At 40.9% G+C, this 24,369-nt stretch overlaps 1 protein-coding gene across 17 annotated transcripts in view; it reads right to left on the bottom strand.

The window, feature by feature from the left end:
• Positions 1-24,369, bottom strand: part of ZNF366 (zinc finger protein 366) — a 264,426-nt gene that overhangs the window by 147,812 nt on the left and 92,245 nt on the right. For 12 of the 17 annotated variants that reach the window (XM_036225243.1, XM_036225257.1, XM_036225252.1 and 9 more), the window contains exons 5-7: positions 21,374-21,469; positions 10,700-10,885; positions 9,223-9,528 (exon numbers count right to left, since the gene is read on the bottom strand). The gene's annotated coding sequence lies outside the window, so the exon portion shown is untranslated. Of the gene's footprint in view, positions 1-8,252; positions 8,336-9,222; positions 9,529-10,699; positions 10,886-21,373; positions 21,470-24,369 lie in introns of all 17 variants that reach the window. The other 5 variants (XM_036225245.1, XM_036225249.1, XM_036225253.1 and 2 more) reach the window with 3 other exon arrangements.

Genomic DNA, 24,369 nt, shown 5'->3' with positions numbered 1-24,369 from the left:
GACCACTGAGGATTGGCATCAAGTTTCAAAGTTACATTTGGTTTCCAGAGGGTAACAGATTTGATGAAAATTTTATACCAGATCTGTTTTGTTTTATTTTGTTTCATTTTCAATTCTCTACCAATGGTTTCCCAAGTTTCAGACAACCTGGTTGCCTTCACTGAAAGGTAAAATTAAAATCAAAATATTGGGGGTGTTTTACTTTAAAAAATGTTTTATGGGTCCTTATGCCACCAATCTATTTCTCTTTGTTATTTCTCTTGTTTTTTTTTTTCCTTTGTATTCAGGATTCATTTTAATATATTATTAGATCATTTCTAAAATTATACGAGATTACATTGTTATGAATTTCAATGTTGATTGCTATTGAGATAGTAAAACAAAAAAAGTTTTCAATAATTATGGGTAAATGATGTCACTCTGAATTAAGAGTCCTAAGGAAAGAGGATCAGTGAGTCAGTAGGTAACATTCTTTTTTCAGAGTTTCCAATACTGATTTCTAAGTATCATCTCCAACTTTAACTGCAGGCACCACTTTTCACCACCAGCCCTCAACTTCAGTGCCATAGCCCTGCTGTGTGAATCAGTTTCCCAAAGAGGGGCTGGGACTTCATTCCATGGAGAAGAGAATACTCCTTATACCAATAGCCACATCGATTAAATGCTCTGCGATTTGAAACAACCAAAATGGCTCCATTCATGGCAGAATGTTGTGTTCTTTAAAAACCATGGCAGTATTGTCAGGGGGAAGGAACAAAGACTGAAAGGAAACAAGGGAGACGAGGATGGGGCTTGAGACTGGAATGGACAGGGAAGGTCTGATACTGGTGCCCTACTCTGTCATTCACGTTGATGGTGAGGGTCAAGAGCTTCCGTAATCATGAAAGCAAAAGCGAAAGAGGAGTTCAGGTGAACGGTCTACTGGTTCAAGTAATTTATTATCACAAAGAAATATACTTTTGGAAAAGACTATCGAGAGTTTAGATCAACAAAAGTAGAGGGTGTTGCTAACAAACCTCTAGTCTTTGTTCCACAAGGGAAAAAAAAAAAAAAAAAAAAGCACACTCCATTGTGACCTGTGGAAAGAAAGATCCTTTGAATCAGTTCCGTCCAAAGGGGTCCGATGACAACACAGTGCGCCTCAGTCCCCTCTCACCACTGCTGCTTCCATGGAGACCTAACACCTGATAGAAAACTGCCTCGTCCATGAATAAAATAAATTTAAAGATATATAACTAAGAAATTGGTAAATGCTTAACATGTGTGATTCATTGAATTCTCTGGATAAAAGGTATAATATAAAAGTATAAAGTTATACTTTACTAACTGTTACAAAATTCAGGTACTCCGTAAGTCTCTCTCTAAGTCTTTCTCTCCCTTAAAAATGTATTTAAGAAACTTTTTGAGCTTTCTCTGGTCTTGAACTTCACAGGAAAATCTGAGGGCTCCTTTTTCATGCAAACACAATAGGTTGTCTTTATATTTAACCTGTTGTTTAATTTTAACTGCTTTAACCGCCAAGGTTTGCAATGTGATTTTAGGGCAGTGCCAATGAGATGTTATTCAATGAACTGTATGTTGCACCTGAAAGCCAGACTAAGTGAACTTGGTCTAATAACTGTGGTGTTGAAATCTGATAGTTTCTTTGCAGTGCAAAGAAAAAGTTGGGTTTTTTTTTTTTTTGCCATGACTAGTTCCACAATTACCATTGCACAATGATCTTTCCTTATATGGAGACTGTCACTTTCATTCAAGAGTATTTTTATGCATAAATGGCTATTTTTAAAAGAAAGTAAAAGAAAAACTAAAGATATCTTCATCCCTAAGAATTGCATCCAAAAACAAATCAAAACAAAACAATGTAAAATAGTTCTTAGGTTAATTTTTTTTTTTTTTTTCAATATCAAAAAGAAAAGAAAAGAAAAGAAAATCAGTTAAGACTGCTGGGCCAAGGATATGTGAAGGAAAATAGTTTAGACCAGGGTTCCCTAGCGTCTGGCCACGAAACATCCTTGGCCTGTTAGGAACCAGGCTGCACAGCAGGAGGAGAGCAGCAGGCAAGCCTAGCCAAACCTCATCTGTATTTGCAGCTGTTCCCCAGTGGTAGCATCACCACCACCTCGGCTCCACCTCAGATCGTCAGGCATTAGAGTCTCATAGGAGCACCAAACCCTCGTGCCGAAAAGGTTGGGAACTGCTGATTTAGACTATCATAGGACTTTCTAGGAACGTAAAAGCAGTGTTAAGTCCCCCTGTATGCCTTGGAGTCTTCTCTTGCAGGTCTTTGATTCTTGGCGCCTTGTCATAGGCCCACCTGTCTTTTTCCAAAAACTAATGTGACAGCCATCCCAGGGAAAAGTCCACAGGAGAGTATAGATTGCCTGATGCATCCACCCTGCCATAAACATCACAGACAATGCCCCTTCCCTAACCTGCTTATATCCAATTCACTCCATTAGCGAACAAAACAGAAAATTAAAATGGAAACCTCAAACACATACATGAACAATGTGCTTGCCTGATATTCACTTACACATCTTTACATGCACACAGACAAGTTAAGATGTGTCCAATCCTGGAAGCTTTGTGATTTATAGTTTGCAAAAAAAAATTTTATGCTCATCCTAACAACTGGGAGATAGATGGAGTGCTGGTGGAAGAGGCAGCTACAGTTAACTTTATTATCCTCGGGATCCGACTTAAGGCTTAGACAAGTAATGGTGACTTTTTCCAGCATCTCTGAGCTAATAAATGATAGAGTCAGGATTTTAGCTTAGATCATCAGGCCTTTTCTCCAACTACCTTAAACCTACAACTCACTTTGCTTCTGTCTCTAATTTTGACTTTCTGTATAGCCTCTAATCCATCTGGAGTGTTCTCCCTATAGAACTAATTAAATAGACAGATCTGAAGAAACCCAGGCTCCTAGAATCTGAGAGGATCCAAACCACCAAATGACATAATTCAGAAAAGATTTGTAATTCACCTTGGGCCTACTCCATGCCAAGGTCATTGAATTCCCCCCTTCTCTCCAAGTTTAGGTTAGCTGTGCCTCTTGTGCACCACAAACTCCAATTTATTTTTCTATCGCAAAAATTGAAGAGATTTTTTTTGGATGCTGAAGGGCTTAAGGATAGAACCTCTTAGCCACCAAATGTCAATGGAAACCCCAACCCAATTCTGGGGTATTGATGCATTCAGTCGCCAGAAGTTCTTCAACCCATATGCTGAATTTTCTATGTATAGGGCAGCATGACTCTTCTGCACAAGAGAAATTTTGAGGACAGAGGAAATATTTAGGTATCAGAACAGGATGACTTCTGAAAGCTAAGTCCATTCTGAGGGCAGAGAGGACCATGCTGGTTATGTAACGGTGTATCCGAGTACAGTAACCTGTTGCATGAATTTCTGAGTGTTTGTCTCAGCCAAGAACTGATATCTAACTCCTTTGGTTTTTAAATGCCACATAATGAAAATTGCTAATAAAAATCTGGGAGCTATGTTCTGCTCCTTCTTCACCACCTGCTCCTTGAGGCAATAGCTTATTTGTGGGAGCCTCCCCTGCCAGCAGGACTGTCCGTATGCACCCTCTCCATGGGGCTAGGCAGAGGATGGCCATCACTTGGGCATTTTTCATACTGTGTGAAGACGAAAAATTGATTAGCTCTCCTAGGTTTAGCTAGAAATGAGTTAATGCCAAAGGGCCACAGTATGGAACCTACTGGTAAGTGACACCTTCATGTGAGGAATCTTCTGGCCTGGTTAGCATGACAGCCCTAGATGCCCAACTCCAATGTCAGTGCAGCCCAAGGCAATACCTTGAAAGTTTCCATAGGGTTCATTTGTCGTATTTATGCCTTAGATAACTTTCTTCTTAATAAGAAAAAGCAGGCCAGCAGTGCTGTGCTGCTGCGTGCTTTCCGAGGCACAAGGAACCACAAAGATTCCCTTAGAAACTACATAGCTAATGTATACAATAAGTTTACATCTCTATAAAGCTCTTTACATTCCCAAGCACTTTTATATTCATTGTGCAATAACTATAGCAAGTTTCATATCCTCATCTAATAACTGAGGATACTGAGATCCCAGAGAAATTAAATAACTTCCCGCAGCTCACAAGGACAGCACTACAGTCCCAGTCTTCTGATTCCCAATCAGAGATGTCTGCACATATGTGAGCTGGGTAACTGTTTCTTAACAATGTTCAGCTTACGTTTTTGTTATCCTGCTAAAGGAATTTTTCTCATCTCTGTTCTCTCACCAACTGCACTGCTCCGGACTCTAACACATGAAACACACAGCAAAATAAAAGAGCATGCTCCTGGAGCGGGGAAGTAGGCGGGGGTCAGATGTTGCCACATTTTCTGCTGGCTACCTTGAGAGAGCCCTGCTGGGCCTCCTCTCCCATCTCAGGTTGGCAAGTCCTCAACATATCAAATGAATTGGCTTGGCCTTTTCTGAGCTTTTTCCTTCTGTCCCCCAGAGTGTGCTGAATGTTTTAAATGGATTGCATGGGAGTAAATGACTCATATGTGGGATGGTAATGAAATTTTGGAAATGAGTATCTACAGAAAAGCAGAAATACTGCAGGCCCTGAAGGGCTTGAGGATGCTGAGAGCTTGTTCGCTGATGCAAGAGAATTACAAGAACTCTCAATTTAGACTTATTAAATAAGGAGGCTAAGAAATAATATAAGATGAATGATACAGTAATTTTCTTCTTTCTCTCTCCCCTTCTATCCCAATCTCCCTCTGACTAGCTATACATACGCACACATGTGTACACACACACACGCACACACACAAACATACACACAGAGGCACATAGATGTTCCTGTTCAGTAATTCTATTACCAATACAAAATGAACTCCTCTCCTCTTTACTGTAAGTCAAGGGGGATTTTCATATAATGACTAAGGTAACAGTTTTTGAATAACACTCCTTCTGATCTGAAGAATGTCTTGTCTCCAGATTACAGACTCAAAGCTCTGTCAAACATTATGCTGCTATGAAACCGTCCTGATGGTTCTATGGAAGAAGCAACACACACAATCTCCCCAAGCTGCAGTGAGAGTAACCGTGGGGTGGCGGGGAGAGATTGGAAGCAGATTTGTGTCATGGGAAAGTACTAGCTTGGGACTCAGGAGGGCTGGGGGCTGGCTCCAGCTCCGCCACTAACCAGATGTGCAATCTTAGTGAGTCCTCTGACCTCCTTGGGACTCTGTGGATCACCTGGCCACTGAAGAACTTGCTAAAATGATCATCCAGCTCTCTTTCCGCTCTAACAAGTGTAACAAGACATGTGAAGTGTACATTACAGTGTTCAAAGCCTTTCACATTGATTAACCCAGTTTTCACCACAACTCGTCTTATGAATTGAGGAAACTGGGACCCAAAGATGATAAAAAATTTGCCTGGGGGGTCACAGAGCTAACTGGCAGGAAAGCCAGGTTTCTGACTCCAAAGTCACGTCCCTTGTTAGGGAACGGGCTGTCTCTAAAGGAAAGGTACTCTGCGTTTTATTATCCATTGTAGAAAAGTAAGAATTTCCAGTAATAGTTAAAACCAAAAGCAGTTAGTTTTCCAATTTACCAATCCAAACGTTATAGTCAGTCAAGAGTAGTAACTTTCCAAGAGCCAGACCATGAGCCACTTCTGGACAAGGCTGAACCTTGACCTCACAAGAACGAAAATCTCCTGTAAAAGACCAGTGTGAAGGGTGCACAATCCACGCCCATACAGACGCACACTCAGCCTTTGTACAGGGGTGTCCCTGAGGATATTCTCTTTACAAAAATATATGTGGTTAGTCAAGTTATGTTTTGAACACACAAAGCTGATCTGTACTTTAAAGTGGCCATCTTAGAAAAGTCTTGCATAGTTTAAAGAGAGAGAGAATATTTCCTAATCCCATAGTTCTTTGTCACATTCCTAGCTAAGTAACAGAGCCATTTGGCAGAGCGGAAGACTCTGACCAAGGGGGACCACTGGGATCAGCATCCAGCCGCCACTGCTGCTAATCGCCCTTTCAAGACAGGAGCACTTATTCCTGCAGCTGCTGGGAGAGTGCATTTTGGGTGCTGCTAGCTCACAGCTGAGCCCCCGTGCCAGTGACTGTCTAAACTAATGACAGCTGCCTAAGCCAAGGCCACACCCCAATTTCCTGGGGCAGCCTGGTTAATCATCAGCATACAACAGTATAAAAGCTTGGCCCCTTTACCCCAGCTAGGGACAACTCCGCGAGGCCAGTCCAGCACCAGAGCCCCACCGCGGGGTTGGCCGAAGCTTCTGTTGCGGCTGCCCAGTCCTGCTTCCCTCATTCCCCCATAAATATACTGCACCCCAATCTCCATCTCAGAGTTTGCTTCATGGAAGCCTGACCTATCATGCACATTTTCCTTTTTCTCAATCCTGAGCCAGCAGATTCTCTAAAATCTCCACTTCTTTTTTCATTAACTGTTAAGAGCAACTGTCCTGGCAGGGACTGTGGAGGTGGGACCCAATATTGAGGAGAATGGGGGCATGGCTGTTTGTGAATACTGATCCATGTATAAACATGATTTTGGAAATTGGAAACAGGCTTTTGAGAAAAAGCCATACAAAGAATAGGTGAGTTGGCAGAAGAAGCAGCATCCAAAGAAGATAATGTTGCATAATAAATTAAGAGGAAACTCCACCACATACTCAAGAACTTCGACCAGGAAAAAATAAAGTCCTGTCTGACTCCTTCTTGAGGGTACACCTTCTCAGGCCAGGCTGTGTCTGCTACAGAATGATCAAACGCATCTTCCATCCCTCGTGAGCAAAATAGCAGTGATGACTTCACCAATTGTATATTTTCTGCATGAATTCTCTACCCTAAACTCAGGGCATTTGTGTCTGTGTTTCAATCAGCTTACTATACCATAAATTTCCCCACTCCACACCCCAATAGAGAAACTAAATTGTTCAGTTTCAAAATCTGAATAAGTCTCCATAAAGCTAGCTATATTCTAAATCATGGTCAAACCATCAAAAGCAGGTCACATAATCAATAACATTTCTTAGGATGTAATATTCATGGACAACCAAATCATCTACACTGTGAGCAATACAACTAAATTCAAAGATAGTTTGCGCACAGGAAATTATGATTGGATGATGTCATCTGACTTTTTGAATCTCTGAATTTTTTACTGTAGGTTGGCAAATAAGAAAAAAACTATAAGGAAAAAAAGCCATGTCCGCACCTAATGATCGAGTCAGTTCTAATTTAATTGTGAGGATGTTATGTACAATTTTTGTGACAATTTAGAGAAAGCTCTGGGACAGAAGTTTGATTTTAACCCCAAATTTGAAGGTTGTGCATATCTGTCCAGGTCATCTGAGGAAATCAGATAGAACATAATTTTCAGAGCAAACCCAAAAGTGGTTGTCCTAAAAGCATCAACATCCACAGTCCCTCTGGCCTTTCTACAGACAGGTATGTTTGTCACCTGAAAATATACACAGTGATACCATTAAAGGCACAAGAGTGGGAAGGGAGTGTAATGAATGATTTCTGTACATTAGACTCACCACCAACCTTGTCTTCTCTCTGAATGTGAATTTATGATTCCAACTTGGCTTGATATGCTATACATCTACAGAGTGACTGCCTATTGGATAACAGATTTAGTTGTTGGTTTTGAATGACTTGAGTCTCCTAGAGCGTTATAACCACAGAAAAACAGGTTTGCATGCCAATGAAAATGAAGAAAGTTAAGAGGGCGCAAGAAGAAGGATTAGCTAGGAGAAGCACTTACAATTAGCATCACTCAAGAGCCTAACACAAAGGGGAAGTACACTCACATAAGGATGATCCCAGGGGGGACTATTTATAGAAGTTTAGGCAGGACGTAGAGAAACCATAAAAATAGTACGGAACTCCAGGGCAAGGAACAGTGAAGTTTCCATCCTTCCTAGAGCTGAAGGAGAGAAAAGGAAGGAGCCCTTACTGGAACCCAAAATGAGAAGTCGTGATGAGAGGCGTAATGTAAGAGAAGAAGTGACCTTTAGTCCAGAGAAACAGCCAGGCTAAGGTGACCCCATGTAAAGGAAGCAGAGAGTAAATACCCCAATCTCCTTCTCCTTCCTCTCTCTAATCTACAGTTCCCCCTCTCTCATTGTCCAAGACCTAATGAAGCTCCTTTATATGGTCCAAACAGATCAGCCTCCTGGCCAGAGAGCAGGTAGAAAAAGAAATTCTGAAGGGGCAAAGGTGGCTATACCCTCTTCCAAAAAAAGGTAGACATCAGAATGCAGTGCACTGGGACTTGACCGTGAGCATCCTTTTCCCCTTTCAGTCCAATCTCTGCTAAAAATAAGAACACATGGGATAAAACCAATTAAGAAAACCTTCCTGGAAGTAGGTTGTAAGCTACATTTTAGGAAAGAAAAGGACGTGGCTAGGAGATAGTCAAGGAGACTACAGGAAGAGGTTATTGATGGGAGAGATTATTGATGTTGCTATCATCTTCATTGCTTTAACAAATTTGGTAAAAATATATTACCTGCTACATCAAATACAGCAACCCCCCCCCAAAAAAAAACTTTATTATCTTCCACATAGTGTGTGCTGTATTTGAAGGCAAGTGAGCCAACGACAGTGAGCCCAAAAACAGCAGATGAGGCATGCCTATATTTCAGGGAGTTGCTTTTCCCCTGCTCCATAATGCTATATCTAGAATCAGAGCAGTCTGAAATCAATGTGTTGATCTTCTGGAGGACAGAGCATGGACAAATCCTACTTCACCACCTGTAGAACCAAACACTTTTTTAAAGCCATGGCTCTAGAATCACATAAACCTAGCTAGGTCTGCATCCTGGCTCTGCCACTTAATAGCTGTGTAACCTTGGGTCAAACCCTTGTAAGCTTGCTAAGCCTTAACTTCCTTATTTGACTATTGTAGTGAAATTTAAAGAAAGTAGCATATCTGTATTAGTGAAAGTTCTTTCATTGCAAATAACAAAATCTGATTCTGGCCTGCTCGAGCCACCCCTCCCACCCCCCCCCCCCCCAAAAAAAAAAAATGAAGGTGGGAGAGGGAGAGAGAGAAGAATGAAGGAAAGAGGGAAGGAATAAAAAAGAAAAACAAAGAGAGAAAGAGAAGTAGACTACTTATTGAAACACTGGGGTAGCTCAGTGTGCAAGGAAGAAGTAAAGTAGATTAAGATGTTCATATCACATATAGACCTCACCATAGTCCTTAATGGTTTTAAGCTTGGTAAATCTCTGGGAGCAGGAACCAGGACAATTCCAACATCCAGGCAGCAGCAAATGGACCCCTTCTGGAACATGTGGACATATGGCTCAGTTTCAATAGTTACAGTCCATGGCCTCTTCATTCCCAATGTAAATTCCAGGTAGAGAGAATTTCATCAGCTCGGCTTGAACAAGATCAATCTACTGAGTTGGCCAGCCATGGTTGGGATGAGGAGAGGCCCCAATGGTCATGTAGGGGACATGACACTGCAGATCTACCTTTGTGTGCCTAAAGGGAAGTCCTGGGGAAGGAGAAATCAGGATGAGCCATGCAGCCCTCACTACCTATAGAAAAGTCATCACCTATGGGGCCCGACACATAGAAGTTCCCATGAGGTGTTTGTTAGCCATTATTCTTTCAATGGTTGTGACAGGGGCAACATTTAGAATTTAAGTTTCTTTTCCCTGAATATCTTTTGCAAACCATTAGCTGTTATTATTAATATCTATACATTTAAAGTTTTGGATGTATTCTATATATTTGGATGTATTCTATATATTTCATTAGGTTATACATCCATGGAGAGAAGGGATCATTATATTTCCCACTATATCTCTTCATCTTCATTTAATACTTTGTGAACAATGGATGCCCAAGAGATATGGTCTACTCCCTATAGCTTATAAATCTATACTGATATCAGAGCTCCTATAAGCAATTTGTGCCCCCATTTGCCTTTTCTTATAACCTAAGACATATATCAATGTCTGTTCAATAAACTGGAAGTTTATTTAGTTTTATATTCTCAAAGAAAACTTCTAAATATTTGAATTTGAAGAAAAAAATTTATCATTCTCAACCCCACTCAAGATTTTAAAAATTATTGAAAATTGTTTACAATAAATGTATGTGTTCTGCCAATTCTGATCAAATGGTAAGAGCTGCTTGGCACTGTATTGAAAAGGTTAATGAGAAAGAGGCTGTGACAGAGAAAATGCCATCATCAATTATTAATGCCTGGCATGGACACAGGATTAGGAAGTGGTGACATGTATGTTAAGTATTTAGCATTCCTGGGCCACATTCAAAGATTGAAATAAACAAGAAAATCAGATTTACATGAAGAAAACTAAGACCGATTTGAAACAGGGATGAGATACATTATTGTAACTGTGTCCTCAATTTAGAGATGATTGAGAATTGATTTAAGGTAGATTATGTCAAGGCAAGATTTATTTATATAAATATTGTCTTATTATTAGACATTACCATCATCATTGTGATTATTTAAATGATAACATAACAAGAGATGATTATCAAGATTGTACTTATCCTTGAAAGTCATGAGTTTCTAAATCTAGTATTTAAGTGGTAATTGTGTATAGTTACACAGTATATTAATTTAGGCTTAGGTTCAACTGCACAGAACAGAAAACTCAGCTCAAGAAAACCTGAATGAGATAGAAGCTTACTGTATTTTTCTCTCCCGTAGAAGTCCCAAGACAGGCAATCCAAGGCTGGTACGGAGGCCCCATAATCATCAGTAGTCTGGTGGTCTTCTATCTTTGTGTTCCGCCTTCCTTAGCAAAGGCTTTCATCCTCAAAGTTGCCTCGCTCCCCAAGAGAGCTGCTGGAACTCCAACCATCATGTCTACATTCTAGCCAGGAAAAGAAGGAGAAAATGGCAGATTAATGTTACCCTGCTTAGTTAGCCCTACTTTAAATGGTTTTCCCAGAAGCCCCACTCAATAACTTGCAGTTGCACCCTACTGACCACCTCAAGCAGTAAGGGAACTTTGAAACTGCAGGAAAAGCAGAACATGTTTATATCCAGGAGAAGGGGAGACTGGATATTTGGTAGTCAACTTACAGTCTCTGACACAATTTTCCTATTAGAAACATGCTACCACTAAGTACTTAGTGATTCCACTAGACCATACACTCCATGGAAGCAGGGGCCTCATCTATTTTGTTTACTATGGCCCTCCATCCCACCCTCAGCATCCCAAACACTGTACAAAATATAGCGTAAATGACTGGCCCAAAGTTAATCCATGAATAAGAGGCCAAGTCAGAATTAGAATGCTGGTCTGCTCCCGAAGCCCAAATGCCTCCTCAATTCTTCCATGTTTTAAGGCTTGTACAAAGAGGTAAATGGTAGAGCCAGGAGAGAGGCTGGAGAGGCAGACGGGAGGCTAAGCAGTGACAGTCCTTAATGCCTTTCCATCAGAGATTTTAAGCACAGATCCCACAAGGGACAGTGTGAAGACAGTAGGAAACAGAAGAGTCTATAGAATAGTGCACAAATCTAGGTTAATGCTGACTGGCCTAAACCAAGATGCTGTCAGTGTAGACAGAGAAACAGGGATGAATTTGAGAGACAGCTTTAAGGATCCATAGGACAAGAGCCATTGGATGTAGGGAGAGGGAGACAGCAGGGATCATAGGCTTCTAGTTTATGAGACAGTGTAGATTAAGATAACATTCATAGTAACTAATGGAGGACAAGGCAGGTTTTTAAATGGAGATGTTTGTCCACTCTGCCTAGTAAAATAACCTAATTCAGCTAACAGAGTAGAGGAATGAGTTTATTTTTAACCACTTCTGGTTATCCCATGGGTAAAATCCTCAGTCTCTTTGTGAAGTTATTTCTACTACAGGCTGAGCAACTAGGAAAGAATAATTCATGAGAACAAACCATCTAGGAACAGCTAGCTCACTGTCCTCTGAGTTCCCACTGAAGGGGAGTGCTGTCGGGGTGGGGGGCAGGATTTACAGTAGCTCTACAACAGCTATTCCAAGCTGAGAATCACCCTAGAACATGTCCTCTTTGAAAATGAAATCCAATGTAACACTTCTAAATGTTTTAAAACCTGAGAACTTAAAAGTTTCTGGTCATAATTATCAGGTCCCCCCCCCCGCCCCCCGCCCTTGAGTACAGCAAAGCTGCAGAGAATGACTGTATTTAGGATAGGACATGACAGTTGTCCACCTAATCCAGAAGTCCTGCAAAGTTAGAGATGTGCAAGGCATTTGGAAATATTAGAGGCCTGTATTGTTCCATTTAAGTTTGATGTTCCAAAGCACTGGCTTCCAACACTCTAGGATTATCTGAACAATTTCACATACAACTGATTTTATTTTGCTAACAATTATTTGGCCTTCATTTTCTTTTCAATTATGGCCTGATAGACATTTTATAAGGTTGTTGAAATAGGAACAAATCTTATTTATGTAGTGGAACATAACATAAACAGATTTAATTATGAGGTAGAAGTGCATATGCTAGTGTTTAAAAGAAATTTCCATTGTTAATTTGATCTTGAAAATAAAAAAAAATTCAAAACTTTAAATATAAAAAGATACATAGTAAACTATGAGAGGATATTTTGAGGTCAGCAATACCAACTTTATTTTCTTTGTTTGTTACTACTCCCTCTCCTACCTCACACCAAAATCTTACTATTACGGTATTTCCAAAATATTTTGCTGTCCATTTATTTTCCAAATTGAATTACAATCTGATGGATTAGTTTCATTAAAAAGTTATAAAAAGTTGAGAAAAAACTCCAATAACATTAGAATTAGTAAGATATACCAATCAAATAAAATAATGACGACAAGTAAAAAAGGAAGCAAAATTCCCAGAATACCATAAGCTACTTGCCTCTTGATGTCCCTAATTTGAGTGATTTATAACCCATTTTGAGAATAATGTTGGTATCTTCAATGCATTCATTACCAATTCATTTTTGGTTTCTTTTGTTGTTGTTGTTGTTTTTAGAATTTATAAATCGAATGTTCAAACATAGCAATTTCTGGCTTCTGTCTTTGCAAGTCGAGGTAGCTATTATTTAGCCTTGTTTTCTCTAAAGAATCCTTAAGGACTTGATATAGTTGTCCCCACTTCATTAATTTGCTAATAAGCAAAGGGTTATTATAAATACGCTGAAATTTCTGGGCACGTTTTTTATGTAAGCATTTCCAGCAAGGCCTTGCATAACCTCTCTTTGTCCATTCCCAATCCAATTCCCAGGACGTGAGAATTCAGGCAGAAATGCTCTTAGATGTCATTTTTAATATTTGTCATGTCATGTAATCCATGCATTTTAGAGCTTGCAGGCAATGGATAGGTTTTACGATCTATTTGGTATTCTGGGATCTATGGTCTGATTCTCTTTGATGTTTCTCTGGGTGCCGTTGAATATTTAATCCTATTCATTGCCTGGACCATATCATCTCATAAACTTTCCAAATGAATAATTCCTGGTCTACCCAATGTGACATTTCGCATCACCTTTTCAGAGGTGAATTTATGAGAATGAAATAGATACCATTTTAGAAAATTTGATCCAAATTTCCCAGCACATTGTTAAGCAGTTCACGGTTATAGTCCAAATATGACCAAATACTCTTTTTTTCATGAAATTATAGAAGCATCCAAAACTCTACTACCATACCAACAAACTACCTTCAGCATCCAGCCAGGAAACCAAACATATGTCATCACAACTCTTAGGCTAATGGAAAATGACATTTAAGTCAATGTCACTCTAAAGTACTTCTGTTCTCTTGCCGCTTATACTTATTTTCAAAATGTAGAAGTAAGCTATAACCCACTCTGAGCTCCCAGTGAAGGCATTGATATAATTTTCAGCAAATACATCACTTAGGCTGAAAGCCAACTTTGTCACAATAGTGCTATTCTAATTCAAACTACAAATCTTTCTCTCATATAAAATTCTCTCTCTTATGTCTACAGGAGAAAAAAAAAAAGCATTATGTGCAGGTTTAAAAACCACTGGTTTCTGAGCATCTGCCAGGTCTATTTTCTTTGAAACACCTCCCCAAAACCCCAGCCCCTCCACAAAAGCTCCCATACCTTGGCAGCAGCGAGGCCCACAGCCCTGGCCACCATTCCGGAGAAGCCAGAACCCACATCCCATAATAATCCATTTAAAGAACAAACTATCATTGTGCATGCTTATTTATCTTGTTTTTGTTCTGGGAGAATTTATCTTGATTCTGTAGAGAATAGTATGTAAAGAAGCCATCTTTACACTAGGTTCTGTGCTATCTGCCAATGATAGCTGTTCTAACTCTTAACTCTCACATTATGACATTTTTCACATGGAAGGGCATTTAATAAAGACTGCATTTGAATCTCCTCATTCTTTAAATTAAAAAAAAAAATAAAGCAAATTGATGAATACCCACAAATTACCTCTGCTTACTAGCTTATAACTCCTGGTCCCTTATACTTTTCTAGTTGAACTAAGCATAATTGACAGGGAAAGGTGGAGCTTCTTATTTAATGGGGCTGGAATGTTGCACATAGAGTATTTCAATGATCTAAATGATCGAGGAACATAGAATATCCCATACATGATCCTCTGGAAGGATTTATTTACTTATTTTTGTCAAAGAGTCTTTGATGACCATGTCTAACACCTGGCACAAAGCTCAGGCTCTGGAGTTTAAATGCACGAACTCAGCTCTTAGCTCCAACCCCTCCAAAAAGGATATTTATCTTCTCTGACCTTGGTGTTCTGGTGAATGCAATAAGCACCATCACCATAATAACACACCTTGCAGAGCTGTGGTTAGGATGAAATGAAAGAAGAGGACAATTTAGGAAGGGAATAGGGGAGAAGGATGTGGTCAGAGACCCCTCTCCTTTTGCTTCCCCTTTCCAGGCTGTGGCCCTTGAATATTTCTCACCTCTGTTGTTTTTTCCTGCTGCTCTCTTAATCCAAGGACTAACTGCAAACATCACGGAGCACAGACTGCTCTGTCTTATGAGCATTCACTCTATGTGCAGTCAGTGGTTCATGCAGTGCACTCATGTGATTTGGCAAGTCCCATTTATTTCACCCATAGCCTGAAACTTTCTTGTAAAATATAGGATTCCACACAGGCTAGGGTTCTTACTGGATGAAGCCTTACGAAGTTCCATGTTAGAGTCTTTCCTATTTTTCTATTTCTCCCTCAAGGCCATCACTGACAATCATATTCACTCCTATGACATTACAATCTATAATTCTAGCTATCGTCATTAAGGGCCTACTATATGCCAGATGTTCTACTTGTCCTTACCTTATATGAAACTGCAAGATGAACATTCTTTTTTCCTCTTTTTAACTTTTGGGGGAACTGAGATTCAGGGACATAAGTTACTTGTCCAAGACCACACAGCCAGGAATGGACCAAGCTGGTGTGCTCAAAGTTAAGTCTAAGTCTAAAGACCGTACTTTTTTCACTCTACCAGAGAAGGCAAATAAATTTCAATTCATGTGCCCAATATGATGCATTAGCAGAGGGTGAGTGCTGTGTTAGAAAGCATTCTGAGGCTGGGCCTGTGCTCAGGGGACAGAGTGCTGTTAACAGAGAGTAATGTCTGTGTGGACTCTGGTGGGAAGAAAGGCAGAGCGTGGTAGGTGCCAAGTTGCCTCCCGAATATCATGCAACCTTTAACCACCTAGTTTCTACTCGCCAGAAAGAAGGAGTTAACTTGCCTCCTTAGAATACTACTTTATACCTTCTAGTGCTTTACTGTCCCTTTTCATCAAAGAAAAACACCCTGTTTTTAAAGCTTTTAACCCCTACGAGATAGTCTTTCCTGCAATTCCCTTTGTTGAGTGCAGATTTTTTGCCTCCTGGGCTGCAGGGAGACCAGAAGTAGCTTTATTTTACACATTTCTTCTCAGTCAGGAGATCTTCCTTTCCCCTGACCATTCTGCTATCTAATTTTCTGACATTGGAGCCCATCTAGTATGTACCAACTAAATTTATGGCCTGGACAAATTACTTAATCTTTCTGCACTATAGTTTCTTGACTTATCTTTTTTTAAAAGTGGGGGGTGGGGAGGAGAAAAAGAGAGGGAGGGGTGAGGGAGAAAAAGGGGTGGGGAGGGAGAGGGGGAGAAAGAGAGAGAGAGAGAGAGAGAGAGAGAGAGAGAGAGAGAGAGAGAGAGAGAGAGAGAGAGAGAGAGAGATTGGATACAGGAGATAAACAGTGATTACCAGCCCTATCTGCACATCAGAATCACCCAAACAGCTTTATAAACATGCTCATACCTGGGTCCCAGTCCATATCAGTTGGGTCACTCTCTGGAACCAGGGATCAGTTTATTAAAAGCCCCAGATAATTCTAATGTGTACCCACGTAGGGTAGAGAATCACTGGACTGTCACTAAATACGAATAGACATGGCATTGATAAATATAATTTATTAAATAAATCAGGTGGCTTTGAGTTCACTTTCATTCTTTTCATAAGGGCTAACTAGCCCCTTTAAACACTTACCTGCAAGTTTTAAAAAACACAGATTTTTAGGCAGCTTTTAAGTATATTGGCTTTCTCATGGAACTGTTACATAAATATATTGCTGGATTTATTAGTCTCTCTCCTTTTATAGTGTATAGTGTTCTGATTTGATTTATAATTTACCTTGTTTGCAAAATCAAGTGTTTCTCAAAATGCAATCTGTGGACCATCATATATCAGAACCACCCAATGTGATTCTTTGAGAAAAATTAAGATTCCCAGACCTACCTAAGACCTACTGCATCAGAGCCTCTGGATGTGGGGTCTGGAAGTCAGTGTTTTTAACTAGCGCCTGCAGCAATTTGTAAGCCCATTAGAGTGTTAAGAGGACCCTCATCTGCAGACTGATTTGTATGCATGCACCATAGTACCACAGCACCATAGCACTAGACATATGTGGGAGTTGGATAAACACTATCTTATCATTGTCATTATGAAGCATATATAATACTGACTGTAGCACTTATACACAGGCTTTACATTGCCTTTTTTTTTTTTAAGCATACTCTTCCACTTTTACTTAACAGTCTGCTAAGCAAAGGACTCTTTAGTTGAGGAGAGCTGCTGAGCTGTGTTTTTGTTTGGTTTTGGGTGTTACCCTCTTTTTTAACCATCTCCACTGAATAGATCTTGAGATCAGGAGCAAAGGCTATTCTATGCTGAGCTTCTTTGAAAACAGGCTCAACCTCAAGGACGTCTTCCCTGCTACAGAAACTAATCGTCTAGGTGTTGGGTGGGGGGAAAATGTGGCACGAGAAGTTTACATTTGAAAACAGAAATCTCCATCTGATGTGCGACTCTCCACTGACAGACTCAGAGCTTACCCTTGAGCCCTACATTCCTTGATGCTTATTTTTTTCTTAGGAAAAAAAAAATGTCTAGTGCCTGGTTCATAAAGCCCAGTCATCATTAATGAGCTAATAGATACAATTTTTTTTTTAATATCTGACGTAAAAGCCCCATTTCATGTACAAAGCAACTCTCTTATTGCATTAGTACTTGAGTGGTTTGTTTTGGCAAATCTAGAATTGAATTACGATGCTTTTTTAACAGGTACATTTCACTACAGAGGCTTTTAGGAAATGGAAATTTATGTGTGGCTGATTAAAGTGATGACAAGACTTCGTTTTCATAAAGCAAAGCATGTTTCCTTCAAGGAGGAAAGTTCTCCTCCTTGAGCTTTAAGGTTATTCTAAATTAGGGAGGGTTTGTAATGATGTCAAAGGCTGGCTTTCTCTAGAAGATGACTAGCCACCCTAGCTGACTCCATGAGGTCATATTTTCCTTTTCCTAGTGAGTCCCTAAACAATTTTGAGTCACTTTTGTAGCCTTTAACAAAATGATAATTCTCTGGAAGGATTCTCGATTCTCACTTTTTCACTTTACATTATATGAAACAAAGAGACTAGATCTTTAACATTATAATCTATATGTGCCTCCAAATACATTGCTGTTAGTCTCCAGATTTACCCATTCAGAGGCCCCTTGGTTTTAGCTCATGTGCAGTGGAGACAAATAGAATCTGGTTTAGGACACAATGAGCTCATTCTCCTGGACAGAGGGAAAACCAGGCTTGCCAATTCTGGTCCTAATCTCACTCTTATACTGTTATGATTCTTCAGCACAACCATGAAAGCTTGATCTACTTTAGAATTCAAATGTCAACTCTGAAATGCTATTAAGAAAATGATAATAAATAATTTCATAGTCATCCTTCCTAGAAAAAGCTGGTAAGACCATCCATCATCTGTAATGCAAACGACAGCAAACATTTTGCAGTTGTACAATGCAAAATCTATCTATGTACAGGCATTTTGCAAGTGCTTCACATGCATTATTTCGTTCAGTCCCTACAGCAAGTCCTTTGAGTCAGTATTCTTTATTACCCCATTTTATGGAAGAAGAAACTGAAGCATACAGGTATGCCACAGGTAGCCAGGGATAGAAGAGCAGTTTAAACAGCACTGTATGACTTTGGAGTCCATGTTCTTTCCACACAATAGGTTACATTGTTTTTATAGTAAAATAATAACATTATAGCAACTAATATTCATTGAGTGCTAGCTATATGCCCAAAAAGTGAGATGCACTTTTCATGTGATACCTCACCTTTTCAGATAACTATTATTATCATCATTTTGCAGAAGAGGAAATTAAGGCTGGAAAAGATTAATAACTTGCCCAAAGTCTCACAAGTAGGAAGTGGCAGAACCAGGTTCATTGGATGGGCCTACCCTGACCACGCTCTTCTCTCTTTAAAATGACTGTCAGGAACAACAGAGTTACAGAGATACTGTGCTCGTGGCACAGAGAAGAGTCAAATTGTTAGTGATGTCCAGCCATCTCTCCTGAGCACTCAGGAGGAATAGGGCTCTGACCTGGGTGGTGGGGGCTCTAGCAGCTGAAACCAGATACAGGAGGGGAGCCAGACTGATTGCAACAAAGCTGCAGAGCAAAGATCTGAGAAACAGGCAAAGGGTCAAATGCAGGGTCAGATGCAACAAAGATACTTGGGGACAATGCGCAGACCCAAAGTGGCTGGGCAGAGAGGAACAACCTGCTCCAAGGCAAAAATACTTCAGTTGGCAAAACAGAATAGGCAGGACAGAACAGGCAGGTTTGGGAAAACAGCCCCAGGCAAGACCCTGAGGCTTGGGAATGGGAAGCAAAATCCACTCATGATTTGGAGGGAGGTAGTCAGAAAGCCTGAGGGATGAGGGGAAGGATGAAAGTCTGCCACTGGCCTCATCGGACTCGCGATAAACTGAGTTAACCCAAGCCCAACAAAATAAAAATCATGATCATCATGAACTTTATTTGTAATCTCTTCTCTATAGAAGTAGATTTAAAAAAAAAAAAAAAAGTCTATCATCCTCTCTCACACAGCTTGCTAACACACCCATTTGCCATTTACCCAATTTACTTTGCCTGGAACAGCCACCCACTGAATTCATTAAAGGTTTTTGTTTGTGAGAGTGTCTTGACTCTGGTTAGCATCTTCAATAAAACATGTCTCACTTTGTTCTCTCTCAGTCAGTCTCCCTGGACACCCCACATAATCATTCTTTTGTAAACAAAGCAGGCTTTGAAGCCACTAGGAGTCCTGCAAGGCTGAGAGAGATGAGAATGAGCTACAGGCTCCCTGGTGGAAACCGGAGACTGGAGATCTTTCGTAACCTTCATTGTTTTTCATGATTATGAAAGTAGTTAGTGTTTATTGTAGAAAATATGCCAAAGCATCAAGAAAACACTATTACCCAACAGAGATAAGCAAACCTAACATCTGGTTTGGAGCATGTGTGTGTGTGTATTTTAGCATTACATTTTGTGCAGTTTTATTTCCTGTTTTTTTTTTTTTTCTTTCACTTGACATAGTTTAAAAGTGTTTTCCCATGTCAAATCAATATACACGGGAAGCATTTTTAGTGACTACATATTAGCCCATTCTATTGAATGTCTGGTACCATTTAAGGGTTTCTTTTTTGCCTTTTTATATTAGGCTCCTGTGTTTATTCTGTGGTTACGTATTTAAGCCCTGCCTCATCCATTTCCTCTCTATGCTTTCTAAAATGTAAGACAGATTCTGAGACCCAGAAGACCCTGCTAAATAAACATTGGAAAATAGAAATTCTGGGTTTCGTCTTGAATTCTGCCGCCAATTCCCTAAGCAGCTGTGGCCAAATCCCTCTTCCCTGTGTATCATGTTCCACATCTGTCGCATTGCACTGTCTAATCTAAATATAAGGCAGTTTGGTAAATAAAAAGATTCCACCTGGCCAGCCATGGAACGGAATGCAGAAGAGCTCCTCTTTCCTACAGAGAAACAGTCATGATGGCATGTGCCAGGCATTGTGCTGAGTGCAGTACACGCTTTGTTTCATTTGATCCTCCCAACATCCCAGTGAGGTAAGAATTATTACTATTCTCATGTGGTGGAAGAGAAAACTGAGGCTCAGGGAGGTTAAGTAACTTAGCAAGTAACAGGAAGGGGTTCAAACCCAGCCCGAGCTCGTAGCCCTAATGATGACTACTGTTCGTATTCGGGTAAAGCACTCTTCCCAAGGACTCTGAGCTCTGTGACCATGTCCTGTGAGAAAGCATTTGACCAGCTGCTTTTCAAAGATAACACATCTGCACATTTCAGAAGCCAATGGAAGATTGTACATGAGGCAAATTTTCTTAAATGTTCAAATCAAGCAGAAAGTACTGAAAACAGATGTGTGACACAAGAAAGAAAAATGACTCTCAGACACAATTCAGAATATTGAAAGAACTCTAGGATCCAATTTACAAAAGAGCCCCAGATCCTGACATTTCTGAGGGCCCTGTTCTTCATTAGCTTTCCTGAGCATTTTAATAATAAAAACATGTAGCTTTTTAATATGCCCCTCATCGCATTCCTCCCCTACACAGGGAAATAGTATTTTGAGTTTTTGTAACCAGCCCACAGACACGAGTCTATTTTTGTGAATCCAGACACATCCCTCCGCATTCCCTCACGACCCCGTCCACTGTGCCAGTCCCTCCCTCCTGCCCCGACATTCACAAAGGGCTTCAAGGAGGCCTCAGAATAGAGAGGACCTCATCTACCCTGCCTCCCAGCCTCTCTGCCCCCACAATGACTCGCGCATTGCACAAGCCACCAAGACAGAAGAGAACTGACCGCAGAACAAGCCGGTTGCCATTCCGCGGTCTGAGCTCTCACAGCCCGCACCCCCATTGCACCTAAGCCTCTGCCGGGCCCGGTACTATCTCTGTTCAGCATCCACATTATTCTAGAAGAGGGAGAAAATGGGGAAGAGATGGAAGAGGGCTCTCACCTGCTGGGACTAAAGCTGTGCTGTCCAGTTCAGCAGCCACTAGCCCCATGTGGCTAGTGAGCTCTCAAAATGTGGCGAGTCCAAATTGAGAGGTAACTGTAAAATATACACCAGATTTCAAAGATTTCATACAAAAAAAAAAAGAATATAGACTGTCTTAGTAATAATTTTTTAATTATGTGTTGAATAATGATAATATATCGGGTATATTGGATTAAATACAATATATTATTAAAATCAAGTTAACCTATTTCTTTTCTACTTTTGTAATCTGGCTACTAGAAAATTTTAAATTGCATATATGGCCCATATGTCATCTCTATTATATTTCTGTTGGACTGTACTAGAGTTATTAACATTTCTGCTCTCAAGTAAGGTAGGACTTGAGTTTGCTGCCTCTGCCACGGCAGCCATGGGGCCAATCAGATCTCACCTCAACCCAGCTCCTGTCTCAGTGGGTCAGTCCTTAGGTACATATGGATGTGTTTGAAAGGTTTCTGTTCCAGCATACAGCAATTCCGGGGCATTGGTCTTTTTCAGGTCTCTTAAAAGTCCAAACCCTCCCTGCCCTCTGCTGAATGTGAGGCCTCTGGAGGTGAAAGACTCTATCATCACTTTCAAAAACTTCCTTCTTTAAGAAATCACTCCTATTTGGCCCACCCTAGCCCTGGGCCCTTCCCTTTCCTTTTCCTTAGACAGAAGGCTACCTCTTAGGGAAGGATCTAGAGGGAAAGAGGCCTTCCCCAAAAGGATTTGGGCAAAGACCCTTTAGGTAATAGCTTTGGGTTCCCTGCACATGCATCCTTTGGCCATGTCCCATCATCTTCTGTTTACAGGAAGAGGAGAGAGGGCAGTAATAACCAGGAAAATATGGGAGAGTAACCTTCTCTCTGCAATCCCCTCAAAGAAGACTGCCTGCAAAGGCACACCACTTTAAGAGCTTCAGCAGCAGCTTGAGAAATTTGGGGGTCACTGAGCACCACAGTGCGATGGTCAGGCACCTGTAACACCAGCTTTCTTAGGAATGCAGATGCATGGGCCCTGCTCCAAATTTTCTGAATTAGAATCTTCAAGTGTGAGCCCCAGAAATCTATGTCTAACAAGATCCCCAGGTGACTTGTATGCAATTAAAGTTTGAACAATATTGCTAGAATTGACACCTATTGTTTTTGCCTGATCACATCCACTTACTCTTCTTCCAATAACACTCCTGGTTTCTCAGGAAGCCACTTCCCCTGCCATTCTCAAGATATGGAGCTAGACTAACTTGTTCTGTTAATTCAGGAAGTACAGGTGACCTGGGCCTGGCTAATCAGAGCCTTGGGAGCGTCCGGAATCTGCTACAAGTGACCCCTGGGGTGGGCTGAAAGGGATATGTACGAGCCATCAACATCAACTGCTAAAGCCTCCTTATAAGACTTCATTTGAAAAAAAGTTTCTCCTGCTAAAGACACATTTGAAAATCACTTGGAGGATTTCCAAGGTCTCTTCCAGCCCTGTGACAATACTGCCCAGGGCCTCACAAGCTCCCTGAGGACATGCCTTTATGTGACTAACCGGCATCGGAGGTGCTGCTGTCCTTGGAAAAGGGAGACTATTGTCCTCTGAGAGAAGGCACTGTCCTCTTTAGACTCCTGTCTATCCAATGGGGGAAAATTTCTGATGCAGGCAGATTTGCCTCAGCTCTAATCCTTTTAGAAGCTACAGGGTAAATAGACAGCTGAGACCACCTCTTCCATAATTATTCATCCTTAAGTCCAGCCCTCAAATATAGCCTCAAATAATACCAAAAGGCTAACTGACATCCAAGTCCCAGGGCTCTTTTTATAAACAGTGGGAATCCTGGGGTATTGTATGTTACTGAGTTGGCCACCTTTTCACCAGGCAGTGTTGGGGCATAGTGAGGTGGAGTCAGGGGAAGATTCTTCAGTCAGGCCTGGGTACAAATATCCTCTCTCTTCAAAATCAATCTCTTCCTTCGACCTCTTACTCAGGTATTGGCAATAGCCGGGCAATCCAGAGGGTCTGGGCTCCATGTGAGAGGTTCTATATTACTGGGAAAGGTGCTGGCCTGCCTTCTCCATGACACATCAAATATAGCCACATCTAGAGAAGCCAAGCAAGGAGATACAGAAGACAGATCTACAAAAAGAGAAGATTGTTTAGGTTTATAGATCTTAAGTTTCAGAAGAGAACTATTACTTGGATGACCAGGAGAAAAGATATTCGCTCAGCATAAGAAATTAACCAAATGGAACCTGAGAATACAGATTCTCTCTGTGAAAAGGGAATTCTTTGAGAATTTAATTAATCACAGAGAGATTTCAGGAAGAGTCATCTCCTAAACTGAGCAAAGCCAAATTTTCTGTCTCCTACATGCACCTGTTACTACCTGCCTGCGTAGCACATTCCCTCACGGTGGCCTCATTCCTGATTAAAGCTGGAGTTTATCATGCTGGAAACGACTAGCCTGACACTGTGTTACTAACTTCACAGGAAGCTCCACAGGGCAGAGGTAGGAAACTTTTGGGGTTATACTGCTGGATCTGCTCTTTTAACATTGTGGCCTGGGGTAAGTCATTTCACATGTCTGGCTCAATTAAAACTTCTATAAAATGACCGCCTTGACCAATATGATCTCCAGGGCCTCTTCCAGTTCTGAAAGGATTCTAAGTACAGACCCCAAAGAGGGGATAGTCTACTAGCTGCAGCCATAAGGAGCCCTTGCCCTCCAGAGACAGCAAACGCAGCCTCTGGAATATACACTTCTGGGACCAGAGCCACAGTCTGCTCCTTCTAGGCCTGTTTCACTTGGCCCATAGGGATACACTAGCCAGCAGTCTCCTCAGTGCAGAGTGGGTACAAACAGCACCAAGGCCTCTCTCTTGAGCTCTCTGCACAAAAATATTGAGCCCCGAGCTGGCTTCCACTGCCTTCTGCCCTCCCCCATCTCCCTGGAACCAGCTGTAGCCTGGCAGTTCAGAGTCTTAGAAGGG

The sequence above is a fragment of the Rousettus aegyptiacus genome, unplaced genomic scaffold (genome assembly GCF_014176215.1).
Source record: "Rousettus aegyptiacus isolate mRouAeg1 unplaced genomic scaffold, mRouAeg1.p scaffold_m13_p_8, whole genome shotgun sequence".
Lineage (NCBI taxonomy): Eukaryota > Metazoa > Chordata > Mammalia > Chiroptera > Pteropodidae > Rousettus > Rousettus aegyptiacus.
The sequence above is the reverse complement of the archived record's forward strand: the minus strand, read 5'-3'. Positions and strand labels throughout refer to the sequence as shown.